Source organism: Leptinotarsa decemlineata, unplaced genomic scaffold (assembly GCF_025532065.1).
Source record: "Leptinotarsa decemlineata unplaced genomic scaffold, Ldec_3_MD MMD2_tig00026354_RagTag_RagTag, whole genome shotgun sequence".
Lineage (NCBI taxonomy): Eukaryota > Metazoa > Arthropoda > Insecta > Coleoptera > Chrysomelidae > Leptinotarsa > Leptinotarsa decemlineata.
In genome coordinates this window covers 4,376,277-4,390,950 of record NW_027412702.1, presented here as the reverse complement: position 1 = coordinate 4,390,950, position 14,674 = coordinate 4,376,277, and the positions used below count along the sequence as shown (strand labels likewise).

At 33.2% G+C, this 14,674-nt stretch overlaps 1 long non-coding RNA gene across 1 annotated transcript; it reads right to left on the bottom strand.

Moving 5' to 3' along the window:
* Positions 1–13,733: 13,733 nt before the first annotated feature.
* Positions 13,734–14,207, bottom strand: LOC111503122 (uncharacterized). Its single transcript, XR_002721834.2, has 2 exons — positions 14,023–14,207; positions 13,734–13,963 (listed from the first exon to the last, which is right to left on the bottom strand). It is a non-coding gene; the product is annotated as an uncharacterized lncRNA (long non-coding RNA).
* Positions 14,208–14,674: the final 467 nt, after the last annotated feature.

Genomic DNA, 14,674 nt, shown 5'->3' with positions numbered 1-14,674 from the left:
GTTTATGTATTTCTATGGCTTTTAAATACATTCTTGTTGAATAATGATTTTACGTTGCTAGTCTCGGAGTATTTTCGAACAGGATCTTGTGTTCACTGTCAGGGTGCATGTTTAGCGACTGCAGACTTCTTGGTCTGTCCCAATCGACAACTGCGTTTGTGTTTGACTAGGTTTCTGACCGATATAGACTTTACCACAGTTACATGGAATCCTGTAAACTCCCGCTGGTCGCTGGTTTGAAAATGGTGAAAATATTGGAGTATCTGAGATCAGCAAAAGACAGCAGATACCTACTCAAATCAGCGAGAGTTTACAGGATTCCATTTAACTGTGGTAAAGTCTATATCGGTCAGACGAAAAGAAGCATTGGTAACCGCCTAGTTTCATATAAACATTGAAGTATACGAAATATTAAATACTTTTGAAACAACTACTTTAATATGAACATTGAATTATACGAAGAAACTGAGTATTTATATAACCGGAAATTGCTTTTTTTTCTATTTTATGGTGCTTATCTTTGTATATATTTGACACTGGATTATTAATGTTGATTACTTGATTTGCCCTATTGTTTATTTACGGTTTGGAATGAAGACTTCGAAAATGTTATTCATAAAACCTTTACTGAAATCCTGATTTTCATATTTCACTTCCGCCACTTTTTTATTCAATTATACCACTAATTATAGTATACCTACATCTCATAACAGTTATTGCAAGAATTATGTCTATATGAAATTTATCAGTTTTGTCATTCTTAATACAAATATTTGAAAATTTGAAGGAATAGCTTTTTCTTCAAATTCGTTGAGGACAAACTGACACTTTCATAATAAAAAAACTGATGATTTTCATGAAATTGAATCAATTCAATTATTTCTATATAAATAATTAGTAAACTACGTTTCAAGAATTTATATGGGTACAGTCAATAATACTGACATAAATGAAAGAAAAATTATATGATATATCTAAATCAATAAAATACCAACAGACGTCTTGGGATTTCTTGCCAGAGACGATCAATAATAGAACATCTGCTTTGAAATGAAAAACAGTTTTAAATTATCTTTCTGAATGATGCATTGGGTTTGTTTTTGAAAATTCGGAACAATACTGGTATTGAAGTTATTACTGTATCGTAATTTTGGTAACTCAATTCAGTTTTATCAAAATAAGTCAAAAATATATCTAACTGCACGAAACAGTGACAAAACAGTGGAGACATTTTTCCCTGTACCTATATAGTAGCGGTTCTCTCGATTATTCTCAATTATTCACGAAGACCCAATTATACAAATGGTTTATTAAAATCCCGATCTCTTGAAAAGCGAATCTAAAAATTATGCTGCTAAAAATTCAATTACGAAATTAAATTAATTTTCTGCCTTTTAATTATAGACGTCGAAATGGCGTACAAGTGTTAAAAAAGGTTGGATTCGAATCGTCTCGTCTAAGCCTCTTTGATAGATAAGGATGGGAAGATTACAGAACGAGAAATTAAGAAATGACTCCAATTAATTCTCGATTGTATACTTCTCAGAAAAATATTGAAATTTTAAACTTGATAAGACTGCATCACAACCTTCGAATCGGTAATTAGTGCGAATGGTAGTGGCTGAAAATTTGAGTGAAAGGGTCTGAATTCAGGAAAATTATACGTTTGATTGCAAGAAAAATTTATGAAAGGATCACATTCTGTAGTTCTGAATAAATAAAAAAACGTGTTGTACGCCATCGCTGGTATATTATTTAGTAATTTCTAGGCAAATTACGTGATAAAGGTTGATCTTCGGAATCCAGAGATTTTGGTGAAATTGATTCTATAGAACTTTTTTCAAAAAATAAAATGATTATTGGATTCATCGGCTTTTGCACGAAACTAAAATTTTAGCGCTGTTTGCTCAAAATTCATCCCCAGAAAAACATCCTTTATTAACGCATGCAATATGGCTCATGAGAATAATATCTAGTAATAGTAACAACACAAATATCTTGAATACAGTTGTTGTCCAAAATTATAGTAGAAAAAACTGAATATGGACGGCGGTTTCCTTTTCAAGGCAATCACAAAGTTGTTGCTCTCCATATTCCTGTTCATCGTCAACAACTGGCCACGTAATAAATTCTTGAATAGTTCAAGTAAACGATATAGTGCAACCTACCTTCCTTTAATAATATAGTTGAAGCGTTGTTCGATAAACATTTCTGATTATATATATATATATATATATATATATATATATATATATATTATATGGAGGGAATAAATAGTTTACGTATCAACTATTTACAAATTTCCAAATTAGAAAAAATTATAAAAAAGAGGAATTATTCAATTCTATTTGTTTGGCCATTCAGTAAATTTTCAGAATGTTCAAATATATTGATAGACAAGCACTCAAAAAAATTGAGTTTCAAACCTTTCTCATCCGAATGTAACACGCCATAGTCGTGATTGAAGTCATTTCCATTCACCAAAAAATGGTTTACAAAATGGAATTGGTCATCTATGTTCTTTTATTCTTTGAAAAATGTTTCTCCTAGTTTGGCCAATATGAAGTTTTAGTCAAGAAATACAAGTCAACTTATAATAACTGCATTGTTTTTAATAATGCTGTCTGTTCAAGTATTTCTATTCTAGGATACGAACGATTTTGTCAGTACCTGTATAAAAAACTGTTCATCAACTGATTATTATGAATTACATTCTTGGGTTATTCATTTATAAAATTAAATGAATGTTTTTTTCTTATAATTTTATACAGATTTGATACTGAAGAACTGATAAGGCAAGTGTCTTACGGCGAAACATCGGATGTCTAGCAGTGAGGATGAAAGTATTTCATCCGAGTAAAATTGTACCTCTTTCATTTAGTTTATATTGTGTGGGAATCCTGTGAATGATATCTGATTCAGTTCCTTAATGAATGTTTGGAATACAAACTGAGAAAAGAAAAGTGTTTTTTGATGTGAAACATCTATAGCCGCACGTAAAAACGATTGCTGGTGTGGCGATGCATGCCGTGGCGACGTGTTGCCATGTACAAGCGACTGTACGATTCTCTTCCTACTGGTTCGGCATTATGTTATCTCTGTCGTCACACTGAGCTCGTATACATATAGTGTATACATATAGAATTTTAATGTTTTTATTGCTACTAAAAATAGTTGAAAAAGACGAACAAAATTTTCTCAAACAACTATTTCGAAGGGTTTCGAAACAATTCAGACTCTATGCTGATATTCTGAGAGGGGAATCTCATTCAGAACATAATTGGAAGTAACAAAATCAAAATAATTTTTCTCATTATATATTTTCAGAACCCCCTTTTTCAGAATCAAATGACTCTCCACATGAACCGTACACATGAAAGTTTTAAATTTCACAACAGCTATGAAATAGAGACTACGCAGTTATTGGCAACTTCCATCAATACAATAAATCATACGTCATTAACTCAATTTTACAATTTCATATTATCGGTTGTCCTCTATAAACAACTGAAATCAAAATAAGCCAATTAATTTTTGACTATCGGAATGTATATTTCGATGTTTCCAGAATCAAATTAACTTTGTCCCATTAGCTGTCAGGCTAATAATATAATTTTCCTAACAAAAGCTCCATTATAATTATTATGTTACCAATTAAAATTGTTGAATCTAATTTTCATATTTTCTCTATCTAGCTGGAATCCAGAACTATCAGAGATATGTCATTGGACTTGAATGAATGATAAAAAGGGAAAATTGATATTTAGTTTTCCAGAAACACGCAATGAAACAATAAATAGAATTTGGATACTATTCAGTTATGTATCTAAGACGTCTACATCAAACGAACAGATTTTCGACTAATAAAATATCAAGTGCAAAAAATTCAACTTATAAAGGCATCTCAGCAAATGTTTCGTTCTTATCCGAATGCATCTATTGAAAACTATTTCCCATGCTGGAACAGTGTTTTGTTAACCAAGTTACCATCAGCAGGAGATGTTTTAAACATAAGTCATCTCCTGACGATTTTAAATTAGTAAACGAAACGCGTGTCTACAGTCAGTTATTTGCCTCTGGTGTGGAAAAAGTGTTTTTAGTAGATTCATTTCACGACAGAGGTTACAATTATCTATCAAACCTGAAAATGAAAGTGTCCGTAATGAATAAGAGAACTGTAGTGAGTAGAACTGACGCATCTCTCAATACAGAGTGAAAATCGAAATACTCCAAAAATACATTTTGGAAAATATCTCCTTTGAAACAAATACGTACATTTATGACAAGTTATAAGTAGCAATACCAGTTGATTTGTAGTGATTTCTAAAGATATTTCCAGTTCAACAAAGAGCGGTGCTGTGTTATTGAAGAAAGTATTTTCAATTTGCATCTTTACCGAAATTCTTTTAGAAGTGTGGGGACATGACAAATTAATTTTCAAGGAAGATACACAATTTCACAAATATCAGTGAAGGTTATTTTGCAAGTTTCTGAGAAAAAGTTAAGAAAGTAGTTATCGATGTTTTCATAAACATTCTAACCACACATCCTTATCTTACTAAGTGATGTGGTTTTCGAGCTTATGACAAATTTGTAAAATGTAGTTAGTCCAAAATAGTGAGTCTGGGGGACGTTGCGTCATAGTTACTTTAAATCATCTAAAGGAACAATTTTTTCAGGCCAGTCTCAACTCCTACACTATAGGTTAATGGACTGACACCTATCAGAAAACAACTACTCCCCTGGCCAATACCACGTTGGCCACGCGTTCGATTATATCCGACAGGTATCAGTGCAGGCTTCTTCACTGAAGTTATTCCTGCGTATGATGTTGGCGATACAACTGCCGCGACATATTTTCAATTATATGCAAACCGGTTTCAGGCTGTTTGGCCACTCGTAGATGCAAAGAAGTATCTGTCATCAACATAAAGTCGATGATTTCCGATAATGGAAAATCGAATTTCTTCAGAGTATCATTGCTTGAACTTGGCTGAAGCGAACAACATCGCCAATCGCCCCATGAAAAATCATGTTTGTTGTTCATTCATCTAACTGTTGTGTCCAAAAAATTGATTGAGTTGTCTGCTTCTATTTGACCAGTAAATTTAATGAAATAGAAGCAGATAACTCAATCAATTTCTTGGACTTTACAAGTAGTAGAATGAATAACAAACATGATTTTTCAATTCATCACAAACCGTCCTATACGGATATTATTATACATTACGATTCTACCCATCCTCATCAACACAAAGTAGCAGCTTATAATAACATGATTCACAGATTAGTCAATGTTCCTCTTTCAATAGATAATTTCAATAAAGAACTTGATATCATCAAGAAAATTGCGTTTAACAATCGGTTCAAAGCCGAATTAATAAACAAACTACTTGCTAAGAAAGTCTACGCAAAAGCGATTCTAGACGTTTTTCCTATTGATAAGGTAGATAATCAAAATTATAGAGCTTTAACGTGTTTTGAACAACCAACGGAAAAAGTGGCTTCATTTTTGAGGTAACGAGATATTAAAATTGCCTATAGAACAAGTAATACGTTGGGAGAGTTAGTTCAAAATGATAAAGACAAAACATCCAAATTCGAGAAATCAGGAGTATATAAATTAAAGTGTGGAACGTGTCCTAAGATATATATTGGTCAAACGGGCAGAACATTCAAGAATCGATTCCAGGAACATCATACGAGCTTTGTAAATTAGAAAACAAATTCAACATATTCAAATCATCTTCTAGAAGAAAATCATATCTTCAACAAAGATTTCGAAATTTTGAACATAGAAAATAATGGTTAGAAACTGAATCATTTGGAAGCAATGGAAATTGATAAATTTAAAAATTCAAACATTCTAATGAATGAGAAAGAATTATTATTGATGTAGATGTGAGGTAATATGCTTCAGGTGATCATAATTAAACAATTTTTTGGAGGTAGTCTCAATTATGGTTGCCTGTAGTATATAAATATTAATGTAAAACAACTTGAAGTATAAATCACTTGAAAAAGCTACTGTGCTACTGCTGTGCTAGCGAAACATCTTGTGATATATTTTTCAAATAAGGTTTGTGGAGATTAAATCGTGAGGTGTAGTTTTTGAAATTACTATGGTAATTTCAAAATCAAGTAACGGCCGAATCAATGAGAAAAATAAAGTTTATTGTCTATATTTTCGTATCATCAAAACGTTGTCGTATATTTTCAGTTAACCATTTTTGTTAACTTCCTGATACTAGGTTGTGTTCTGTCTGGAACTATCAAATATAAATTTGAACTTTCCAAAGTTCACAAAAATAATTTGGAACACTGTATGATTTGATATTAATTCTGTCATCCTGTAATAATGAAACTCCCGTCTGCCTCGTTTAAACCCTATCAATTCCGGTTGGCACGTTTTTCGGCATCCATGTAAATATTTGAAAGCATTTTTGAAGCGACAGCTCACAATGTTTTATGTTATTCCGCTGGACAGAGCGATACACTCGGCTTTTATTTCAGTGCCTGCCAGTGTTGGCAGATTGCATACAATATTTTATTCAATGCATCATGGTACGTCCATACAATGTATTGACATAAAAACTGCATTACTCCAGAAAACATAGACATTTTTTCATAATTCAAAAATATAACAGTCATATACTATTTCACGATTATGAAAAGCTGATAATTGGAAAACTGTAATAATTAAAGAGTTTTTTTGTCACAAAAGCACAAACTATCTTCTGATAGAAGGAGTTCTTATATATAAAGTTAAGATTCACAGATATTTGTACATATAGTTACTTCACTTTTGGCATGCTGATAACTTATTATTACAGTAAAAAAGAAAGTAATACAATCCATGAAATTATGAAACAACAACAAAAATTAATTGGCGCTAGGGGCGACTTCATTGATTCAAGTGGTGCATTTGCTTTTTCAGCTGCAGGAAAACCCGGAAAAACCTGCAGTACCACATCAACTTAATATCTTGATCTGTCAATGTCCTCTCTTTTATAAAACAAAATATAGGGTGTCTCCAGAGGCTCCAATAAATTCGAAACATCGCCAGAACACTTAGTGTCACGACTATTGTTAAACTTAAACCAGTCCGTTTCCGAGTAAAGACACGCCCGAGAAAGCCATTGTATGGCGAAACACGTGTGGCGTTTTTGTAATTTTGTAAAATCTTTTAGTGAAAATCTCACAATGAAGTGTTTTTTGAATACGCCAGTCCGTTTCGTCTTTCACCAATGCGTAATAATAACCAGATTCAACGCCACAACCAGAGTGAAAAATCACTGCATGAAGAATATAATAGTGGTCTGCTAGATTGAAGTCTCCATCTATTTCGAATCTTCGTGAGAGTTTGGTGCTTCCATCAGTGGTTGAGTCATGTTTAAAGATCATCAGTGTTATTATTAGATGGACTAGTGCCTCAGCTATACTTGTTTTCTTATAATAGTCAGTTAGTTTGGCGCATGTTTGGCAATACAGTTGATCATCACCCGTTGAAAGTTCTATTTTCAGAGTATTCAACTATAAGAACAAACTGGATATCAGTCATAATAGGAATCGCTAGTTGAAGTTCCAGAAAATCACATACGTTTTTGCTACCTCTTGAACATTTACTACAATGTCAACAAGTGAGATTTTTTTCTGCGAAATATCTACAAACACAAGACGAGATATAGACTGTACGGAAACATTCAATCGAGGGCGGTCAGGAGTATTGGTTTTTTTCTCACGAAAGTATTCAACAAGAACCCCAAGAATTCGGAACAATTCTCTTGCTGTCCTAACGAGTATCTAGTGGACTTCAAAGACTCCAGGAGATCGGTTGGGGGAATACATGATACATTCTTACGAAACTGCGACTGCATGAACAATTGTTTGAGTTTGGTGAATAAATAGGAAACATTCTCGCTCATCGTTAAAACCTCCTTCTTGAAATTTTTCATCATGAATAACACTGCAAAATGCTATTCATGTAGTAAGTTTTTCCTAAATTATCTAATCCAATTTTCTTCGCGAGATTTTCAGGACAACTGTCTACTGATTCGTAAGAAAAAATCTGCCAAAATCTGATAATAATCATGTTTTTCTTTGATCGTACAAGATAGTTTTTTCCTTTTCTTTTTTTCTCAAAGCCCACTCAGACTGAAAATATGAAGTGGGTCTCTATTGGATTTGTTATTCTGTTTGTAACCCTTTTATCGGTAAATAAAAAAGTAACTGTTATTCATATTTATTGGAGCCTCTGGAGACACCCTATATTTTGTTTCATGAGAGAGAGAACATTGGCAGATTGAGATCTTCAGATAATGTGGTGCTGCAGGTTTTTCCTGGTTTTCATGCAGCTGAAAAAGCAAATGCGCCACTGGAATCAATAAAGTCGTCCCGGAGCGCCAATTCATTTTTATTGTTGTTTTATAATTTTATGATTTGTTTTTGGAAGTGATAATAAAAACTAATTTACCTATCTCAAAAAAAAAAATGTATGTATTATGTCTTGGCACGTGGATTGCATAAATGTGTTCTTCTTGATTGTTCAATTTTATAAAAAGTTTCATAGGAACTGACTTGTTAATCTGTTTAAAGGAAAATATTATGGATATTAGTTGTTCATGGGTTTATACGTTCATTTTTCTTGATTTTTAATATCATCAATTTGGCTTAAATATCTATTGGACTAGCGCCTGTAATATCTCCAAAAATATTGAGATCAAGGATGTTTCAGTTGAAGGTATTAGAACCACTTTCTAAAGTGATATTCATAGCAGATTGGAAAAAGTTTGCAAAGGAAAATAGAATATTTTTATTAGTGGTGAAGTTGAAGTTGTTTTACATTATAAGCCAGCTCTTCACAAGAAATTTAAAACAGGACCCCCTTTTCAACATGAATAGCGTCAAACCGATAACCTTTCATTTGAAGTCAGTTGCTGAAAAATAAGAATACTAATATATCATGGAATAATCAATGAGAACAGTTTTATACTGAACATGGAAACCAAACACCATAAAATTCAGTCTAAATTTAATCAACCTCGAACTTATCGATGGAACTCAATTCCACCTTGAAAAACTTAATTTTATTAGAAATAAAAACTAGCTCCGTGCCAAAATAAAAGCCTCTGAAGTGGCCTGTTTTTCTTTGCCAATTAAGTTCGCCAGTTTGTTATTTTTAGATCATTTTTAATTACCCTTTGCTTTTAGAGAGAATCGCTGTTTTTAAATGTTTTTACAGCGGGTATTGTAGAGCCGCTCCTTCATCGATCCCGAGAGCTTTTTCTCTGTCCCGCTTGCAGATGTTAATTGATATTTTGTCGCCAGTTTCTTTTATTCCATTTTGCTCCATTTCATTCTTTCATTCTTTCGGCTTTCAAAGCCGTTGGATTGGATTAATTACTATGAAAGATGGTCCACCGGACGGAATAATTGGACTACTTCGACGACCATTGATCTCGGCCGAAAAATAAAATGGAGAGTTGCTGTGCCTTATTGACCAGTTACCCCACGTTGAGAAAGAGTTATTTAATCATTTCAAAGAAACATTCCTCAATATACTCATTAGTTATATGTATATATTGTTTTTCTTTTATTATATATCTGTACAAATACAATACAAAATATATATGTACAAATTTCACACCGACTACTACTCCTTTTTCTATTCGAGGAAACCATTGCCGCAAGGCGGCGCTGTAGAGCTCAAGGAAAATAAAGAAAATGTCAAGAGTCATTTTTACACCGCATATGTTCGTATGCGGTATAAAAGGCTTCCAATATCCATAATGTCCCAATCTGTTATTCTATTGCACATTTTTACCTTTGAATTTGAATAAAACAGTCATATCTTCTAAAAAAAGTGAAGAAAACTCCAAAGCCTCAGAAAAGTAAATTTCGTACCGCCTGATTTGGATTTGAGACATGGTTTCACTCAACAAGTTTATGAATATAAATGTCAGAAGATAAATGTACATAGATATATTAATGCATCTTAGTTTCAGTTGGGAACACAACCAATACACGTGGACTGGGTTATAACAATTTAGAAAAATTGCATAATTTTTCTCAAATTTCAATTCACGATTTAGATGTATTTTGAGATAAAATATTGAATTTCATAAACTACACCTTATGATTTGGTCTTCACAAACTTCATTTTCAAAAATATTATAACTATAACTATGAGTAGGTATCTCCTACTCATTATTAGTGGGATGCATAACATCGTTAGGAATGGTTTATGTTTATGAAATTACTATGAATTTTCATCGAGTAACGGCAGAATCAATCATTAAAATACTAAAATTGAAACTACTTCGTTCACTTTTTTGAGAAAGATTTTAAACATAGTATTTATTAAGCTGATAATTATACTGTGTAAGAATGAAATCCGGGATGGTAGGCCATAGTCGAAATGAACTCTTAGTAACAAACATTTCGTCTGCTACTGCGGCAAACATATTCAGAGGTGTATGCGATCGTAAAAGCATATGTCGTGAACCCTGTAAATTTTTATAATATCCAAAATCTCCAACTACGATACTCCATCGTACATCTAGACTTTCAAATTCCGTTAAAAATATCTATATTAGAAGAATAGACACACATATATTCAATATTGGTGTCCTACGTGAATTATGAATGAGACATAATTGTATACATTAACAGCTTTATCACCTCCTTCAACACGTTAATAAGAAACATTGAGATATTTGACTTGCCAAATGGACATAATGTTGGAAGTATCTTCTATTTAAATATTTATGGTAACATCTGTAAACTTGATTTGTCTAACTTGTGCTGCTGTATAAGTGGTAAAATATTCACTCCGGAAAGAAAATCGTCCTTCCCCTTGCAAGCCACGCGCTAACCACAAGAACTCAAACTTAAACTACCCCAGCATCATAAACCCAAACACCACCGAGATAATTCCGACATTACCATTGACCTCATCTACATATTTAACCTCCGATTTTTAGGCACACATTAGCCGTTGCTGAATTAGCAAACTAAAACTATTTTTAGGAGGCCGATATGAAGCAACAATTAGTATGTCCATAATCGTTGAATATGAAGAGCGAGAATAACCGCGTTTAAAAACAGAATGATCAAATGTATGAGTCTTCCAAAGAAAGGAAGGAAGATGTGTAGTTCATGCAAAGAAATAACTTTCAGACACAAACTGAATAACAGATTGTTAACATTCTTGATAAGAAATGTTGTTGCTCTCAAATCTTTGTTTTTGCCTTCATGTATGAAATTTCAAACGACACATAACACCGAAGTTTTATTTCTCCCTTAATAACATTATAACAATATATCTAATAATAACACATTTAATAACAATATATCTAATATATAATTTCCAGGTTCATCATGAAACGAAAACTTTTCGTCCCAGTCCTTTTGGTGTTCTGTACCAAACGTCGAAAACTACTATATAGTCGACGGGTTAAAATGGACACCAATATATCTTGCCACAATCATGTCGCTGGAATAGCAAAGGCTGCTTTTCGAAAACTTGGAACACTGTTCCAGACCAGAAAACTGTACATAAACCTGCTTCATAAACCTTAGATCAAACCTTCTTTGGTATTGTTCTCATGTACGGAGCTCTGCTCCCAAACATACCCTGAAGTTGCTGAAATTCCATCCAGAAAAGAGCCATCTGCCTGATTGAAGGCGCGAACATGACGTGCAACCTTGATAGCCTGTAACACGAAGAAAGGTTGGAGATTTGTCTCTCTTCTATAGATACTTTCACGGGAAATGTTTAAGTGACTTGGCACATTTGGTACATATCAGAAATACGCGACGGACTGTGGCGGCTCATCGTTTTGAGGTTCAACTCTGTACACCACGAACTTCACTGTTTGAGAACTCTTTCATCTGGAGAACTGCGTTTATGTGGAATGAACTTCCTGAGAATGTTTTTCCTAATAGATTTATTCACCAGCGATTAAAATCTAATGTTAATCGCTACTTTCGCACAGGCACAGCTCTGAGAGCGCCTTGAGTATTTTCCTGTAGTGCTTGTGTTTTGTTCTTAAAAAAACATTTCGACGACGATGTGAATGAAGTAATACACGTTTCCTTCAATCCAAGAATCCTTATCATGTTTTGGAGTCTGCTTTCACAATTTCTGAGAATGCAACTGTATGTTAGCGACACTTCAGACCACTTAAAGATGTGATGCATGACCATCGTCATGAACTGATTTTAGTGGAAATACTCAGTAATATTAATCAAAACTGTTTATTATTCAATCAGGAACAGAAACAAGAATGGCTTTGAAAACTTTGCCTGTGCCAAGGTAAGGATTAAGTTTCGATTTAAATCGCCATTTATGTGTGTTGAAATGAACCTGGAAGTAATGGACAGCTTTTTTATACAACGAATGATGAGCTAGATCTACTTCTTTTCATTTTTATTCATCATTCTGCTATTAGTTCTGTTTCCGACCTTGGAAATATCTATCCCATAACCCCGAAGGAATTATCTCTGCCAAGGTCGGCGACATTAAATGGAATATTTTCCACAAGGAGAAAATAAATTAAAATATATCAGACTACAACAATTTGTGAACAGTTTTTCTATAGGAGAACATTATTTGCACCTAATTAAGATAAACTACAGAAAATAAAAAAATAAACATTATATACATTGAAGATGCATGGACAGTTTATGGGAAATTTTTGATGTAAATTCGAACTCTTACATACAAAAGGGTACGATTTCTCATCTTTCATATATGAAGAGTTCCATGAAAAATATAATCGCAACAGTGCTTGTGCATGTACATATAAATAATGGTGAGTAAGATATGAAATGAAAATCTTTAAAAAAACTCGTGAATTGTCTCTTCTTCCCCTTACAAGCCACGCGCTAACCACAAGAACTTAAACTACCCCAGCATCATAAACCCAAATACCACCGAGATAATTCCGACATTAACATTGACCCCATCTGCATCTTTAACCTCCGATTTTTAGGCACACGTTTGCCATTGCCGAATTTGCAAACTAAAACTATTCATCGGGGCCGAGATGCAGAGGGAAAGTAACGACCGCGTTTAAAAAACAAAGGACAGTCGAACATCTGCCCGTCGACCTGGCCACTGTCCCTAAATCTGACCTTTTGTTAGTTGACCCTTAATCCTGGGCTATTTCCGTGTTTGCACGCTGCTGTCACTTTCTACCTGGTTCATTTTCTTTTGTTTAATCGTGACCCCTTTCCACTCCGATTGATGGGTATGTTGTTTTTTGTCTTTCTTCGAACGAGGAAGGGGAATTGTGATTAACGTTTTTTGGTGTACTTGGTCGTTATTTGATACAGATGCACCAAGGTATAATTGCATGTACTCATAATTGCAGAGGGTTGGGTTCACCTCTTTTGAATGAAGTGTGTGAATCTAAATAAAATATGTTGGTCGTGAGAGCATCTTAGAAAGAATAACATTCATTACGATTGGCATCTTCACTTGTTGTTTTTCCATAGGTAGATATTTTGTCTTACTAATGTCAAAAAATACTTATTTTTTAGGAGAAGAGTAAAACTGATATTGGTAGCACAATTTTGTTAATCTGTCATAATAATGAGCTGAAATGTTTTAAATAATATAAACATTATCAGAGATATCAAAAATTAGTTATTTCAAAAGACGTTTGATTTTTCTCCTGAAAAACAAAGATTTTGTACTTATGTGGTATCTTTTGAAATTGAAATTACTATTTAAATTAAACACTGTGTTTATTGGAGAACATTGAAATCAGTGAATTTCATAAGAGTACTTTTTGGCAAAACTTCCATTATTTTCACATCGCCCGCTTCACTTTCAGTAGTCAGTAGTAGAATACAAGTTCGATTATCGTAGTTGTCATATGCACCTTTGATAAAATGTCACTACAACGAAAAATGTTTTTCATCGACCTCAAATTTGGGCATTTTCACCTTCCAAAATCTGAAAAATTGTAATGAACAGCTTTATACAGGCTAATAAATTGCACCTCGATATGATGCTGAGTAAGTATTTTCCATAAAGAAATATGTTCTGTTTATTAGTAACTTGTTTATCATGTTTATTAAATACTTTTGTGAAGATGAATTCTGTCTCCACCTTCAGTATTGGACAAAATTCACTGATACTTGCAATTCATTTTATTTGGTTCGCCACATATTCGCATGTCCTGGACAGATGTCAAAGGAGTTTTGAAATATGAAAAATGTCAGTTTTGTTGATTGCCTGCTGAAATATTCGATGTAGTTAAAAGTGTTATTGAATATTAGTCTGTTGCAATTTCGCTACTATCCATATTTTCCTTCAAGATGGATAGTCAAGTTGGACTTGTTTAAAATACATATCTCTTTAGATGTAATAATACGATGATTCTTTGAGCTCAGATATCTTAAAGTGGGGTCCACTGGCAATCATGATTGTCCTCAACTCGATCTTAACCGTCTGATTTCACAATGCGTTCTGAAAATGTTGATCCTATTATTTGTCCATTTCCGATGTATACTCGGTGATCATTTCCACAAATTTTTAAAGGTCTTGAAGTTTCCCCAATATTACTCTCATTGGAAGAACAATATATTTTTAAAGTGCAATTTTTTGCGTTTTTTTTCTTGTGTTGTTATATTTTGTATGTGTGAGTATATAGATCTCAGTCAG